Source organism: Schistocerca nitens, chromosome 5, assembly GCF_023898315.1.
Source record: "Schistocerca nitens isolate TAMUIC-IGC-003100 chromosome 5, iqSchNite1.1, whole genome shotgun sequence".
Lineage (NCBI taxonomy): Eukaryota > Metazoa > Arthropoda > Insecta > Orthoptera > Acrididae > Schistocerca > Schistocerca nitens.
Window position 1 is genome coordinate 147585319 of NC_064618.1, and position 5007 is coordinate 147590325.

Sequence of the window (5007 nt, forward strand, 5' to 3'; positions counted from 1 at the left end):
AACGCTCACGATGATAACATTAGCAAAAACCAGTTGTGCTGGAATGCCACCAATCAGTCACATTATTTCCTGCTCGTATTCAGGTAGTTCACATTCAGTTTGGGTTGTTCATGCACGCGGCTTCACTTTCATTGCAGTGCTTGATGTAATGGGTGATCAAAAATTTTCTGTTTGAGGGCGTTGTTACAGCTTATAGTCAACGTAACGTGACTCCGATGGTGGTATATAAGCACAGACAAGTAGGTAAGGGATTAGTGGACATTCGTGTCCCTCCGAAGCGCGTGCAATAAATGCGGAAACGTGAAGTATGGCGACGTTCTTGCCAAATGCAGGACCAAATTGCTGTTATTCTTTCCTTAGGTGCCGAAGGACAAACACAGATAGACATCCATCGGGGAATGAAGAATGTGTATAAGGTAGCATATCTGTCGAAAACCACCGTTGGGTAATGGGGCTACAAGGGGTGCTGCTTCTTCATGACACTGCCCGTCCTCATATGGCAAATGTCGTAAAGCATTTGTTATGCCAACTCAAGTGGGGGACACTCGAACACTGCCCTATAGGTCTAATGTCTCCCCATGCGATTATCACGCCTTAGGTCTTCAAAATGGCTCTGAGCACTATGGGACTCAACTGCTGAGGTCATAAGTCCCCTAGAACTTAGAACTACTTAAACCTAACTAACCTAAGGACAACACACACATCCATGCCCGAGGCAGGATTCGAACCTGCGACCGTAGCGGTCGCGCGGTTCCAGACTGTAGCGCCAGAACCGCTCGGCCACCATTGGCCGGCACGCCTTAGGTCTCTCAAAAGGGGCCGTGAAGGGTCGGCGATACTTGTCGGACGATGATTTACAGCAAGCAGTTACGGAGTTCTACACGCAGAAGGACGAAGTGTTGTACCGAACAGGTATCTTTAACCTGGTGCGTCGGTGGGATGATTGCTTCAGTACTCATGGAGGTTTTGCCTGATTGACATACCGATTCCGGACTGCACGGACTTCGAACGGAAACTTTTTGATCGCCCCTTGTAGATCTAGGCTACCTACTAACACGGACATTTGAGGTACACTGAAAAGACCGCTTGGGCGGCCTAGGAATAGGTGGGCAGACTAGGTTAATGAAGATCTCAAGAGGAGAGGAGTAACATGGGATGCAATGGAGAAAGAAAAGCTATACCAGGACAGATATCAATGGAGGCGCCCCATACACAAAATTCCTACCAAGTTCACTGGAAGACAATCCTGATGATGATGATGTCGAAGAGCTTTGATCTGAGTTACTAATAATGAGGTTACTGTTATTGTTACAGATATTATGTCCATTCATCTGCCATTATCAGCATTTCATCAAAGATCGCCATCTATGAGGGGCGTTTGAAAAGTCCGTGCAAAAATAAAAACTACTTACGTGTTTGGGGTAAACATTTTTTATTCTTCGACATAGTCTCCTTTTAGACTTATACACTTCGTCCAACGCTGTTCTAATTTGTTGATCCCTTCCGAATAGTAGGAATTGTCCAAGTTTGCAAAATTGCTATTAGTTGCTGCAATCACCTCCTCGTTAGAATAAATGTCCCACCAGCCATTTCTTCAAATTGGGGAACAAATAGTAGTCCGAGGGTGCCAAGTCTAGAGAATAGGGGGATGCAAAACGAGTTGGAATCCTATTTCCATTAATTTTGTGACCACAACTGCTGAGGTGTGTGTTGCTGCATTGTCGTGATGAAAAAGGACTTTTTTCGGTCCAGTCGCAGGCGATTTTCTTGCAGCTCGGTTTTCAAACGGTCCAATAACGATGAATAATATGCATCTGTAATAGTTTTTCCCTTTTCCAGATAGTCGATGAGGATTATCCTTTGCGAATCCCAAAAGACAGTCACCATAACCTTTCCGGCCGCAGGAATGGTCTTCGCCTTCATCGATGCAGACTCTCCCTTGGTAACCCATTGTTTAGATTTTCTTGATGCAATAATTTACCAACAATGACGAGTGGGGCTTGGAGATGGCATCAGTGTAATGCCGAAATTGGTAGCACATAGAGTTTCATAAAATAAAATAAATTTCTACAATACATATGGCTGTTGGTAAATTATTGCATCAAGAAGTTCATGCCAGCCGTCGTCCCAGGATTAATAATGGATCAACGAACATTGTTTAGATTGTTGTTTGGTCTCAGGAGTATGGTAATGTATCCATGTTTCATACACAGTGACGAAAAGACGGTTAAAGTCCTGCGGATTTTTCCTGAACTGCTGCAAACCATCCTTTCAACACTTCACACGATTTCGTTTTTGGTCAAGCGTGAGCAATCGCGGAACCCATCTTGCGGATAGCTTTCACATGTCGAAATGTTTAAGCAAATTATTATGTATCCGTTCATTCCAGATGCCCACAGCACTAGCAATCTCACGCACCTTAACTCTTCTGTCATCCATCACCATATCATGGATTTTATCAATAATTTCTGGAGTCGTGACCTCCACAGGGCGTCCAGAATGTTCAGCATCACTTGTGCCCAAACGGCCAATCCGAAAATTTTGAAACCACTTATAAACTGTTCTAATCGAAGGTACAGAGTCACCGTTATGTTAATCAAGCTTCTCTTTAGTCTCCTGAGGCATTTTGCCTTTCATAAAGTAATGTTTAATTACCACACGAAATTCTTTTTCGTCCATTTTTTGACAATCACTCGGCTTCCTTGATTCACACGAATGCCAAACACAAAGAAATAGACCAATATGGCTGAAACTTGGTGTGCATTCTCTCCTAAGATGCCACTAACTAAACATGACCTCGATACACGCCGGTGGTGCCATCTCTCGGACTTTGCACGGACTTTTCAAAAGCCCCTCGTATTTTCTAACGAATGGCCTTTTTCAGAGCATCTCCGCACTTTGTATACAGTCAACAAATTTTTTAAAGCGCAAGATCAAGTTTAGAAAAAAGCAGAAACTTTCGATTGTCAGCTAGAGGAAGAGATGACATCCATCTGCAACTGACCAACTATGTAAGTTACTTTTTTGTTTCTAAGCTTTCACTGTGGTTTTCAAAATTTGTTGGCTGAATGCAAAATGTTAAAGCGCTCTTCCACATTTCCTGCTGCAAAAACTTTCTGCTCATAATGACAGGAAAATATGGTGAAGGAAGGAAAATAATGGCTTAATGTCCGATCGTCAGAAACGGAGCACAAGCCCTGAATGGACGAGGGACGGACAGAAAGTCGGCCGTGACCTTTGCTTGATTCACTTTTTAGTCATTTTGGGATCAATCGTTACGTCTGTAACTAGCATTACGGAACCTGATTGTGAGTCAAATCTATATTACTAAGCGACTACACGGAAACAGGAACACAATACCTGTTGCAGGTTGCCTCTCTAATGGCTTGCAGGGACAAAAAAATTGATTTTCAATATTTCGAGTACTTATTTATAGAATTTAAAAATTTCAAATGTCATCTTGATTTACTCATTAACAGGTGGAAAGTTTAGCATAATAAGCAAGTATTACAATTAGGAACTGTGTCTATCTTGTGGCAGTATAACTGATGTTGTACTTTGTTTATCTAGTATTTGAGAACTTAGCGAGTTCTAACAAAGTTTACATATGATTTCAAACTTTTACGATATTTGGTGAAAGGAGAAAAGTTTATCGGTTACAACATTTTCGCTGTTCCTGCAGTAAAACTTCAGCGTCAAACACGATGCCTTAATTTATTATTTATCCACTACCGACTCTATTCGCAACACACTTTGCTGACGGTAAACAAATGTACCACTAAATGTGCCCACAGAATTACATCATTGTCCAGTGAGTCACATAGTTAAGAAGAAATGACGTCATAAATATTGAGATATGTGAAAAATTAACTTTTGCTTAAATGAAGCGCAGATTACCTACACTATATTCATCCAGTGTTTTATAATGAGAGCACTTAACGATTTCCAACAAACTTTAAGCTTGATTTCAAACCTGTTTTAAACTATTTCTCGCTTAGTTGCTTAATGTTACGCATTTGTTCATTTGTAAAGTAATCAGACATAGGAAACTGTTTTATACATGAGTGTCCGTTTTTTTAAAGAATCGGTGGTTTACTGGTAGGATAGAAAACAGTAATGGAACAAGAGACAAGGAACATACGAAGCACCTGTGTGCAGTTTTCTTTCCCTTTCCTCTGCTTTAAAGTAAAAGTCCTGAATTTAAATATCAAGTAGATAAGTAACTCTAAATTCCTGATATTTTAAAGAATCGAACTTCAACGTATAAAATGGCTTCAAACTTTGCATATGAGTTAATGTGTTAAATATTTGACGTTGCGTATGTAAGCGAGAGAAAGTTTAGAAAAGGATTGAAATTATGTTTAAACTATGTTGGAAGTTGCTAAGTGCTCTCATTATCAAACACGGATGGATATAGACTGCTTAATTTGCGCTCTGTTTAAAGAAAACATAGTTTTTTACGCATATCAATGTTCAAGACGTCACATCTCCTGAAATATGTGCAATACAATGACGTAAATGTCTAGCAAAAATGAAATGAATTTTAATTAAATCTTATTTTTGAAACCATGAACCAATGAATCAGCAACTTCTAAAAATGCAGTTTTGATTAATTCACCGTCTTCGTATGGTTTCTTATTCTTTGCAATGATTTTTTAAACTCCGAATGGTGCATCAATTCCTGCTTTATTCTTGTCTGATGGTTTTAAAAAGGTTTATTGTCGAGTATTAAATTCATTTTAGTTCTTTTAACCCTTCTTTCAATGAAACAGAATCCAGTGGGGAAATCTTTTCAACCCCTGTGTGAACGGTTTTGAAGACGCGTTCGACGTTCCCTTTCTTCCCTACGGATACACTTGCTTAGGACTGTAAACACAAACACTTGTCCTTTACCTGGGTAAAGAAGTAATCGGTTTTCATTCCGAACGCAAGTCATTAAGTTTTTCATTTTCTGCTTGAACGGGCTCTCATTAGAACAAACCAAGATGAGTATCAATGCGTAAATCA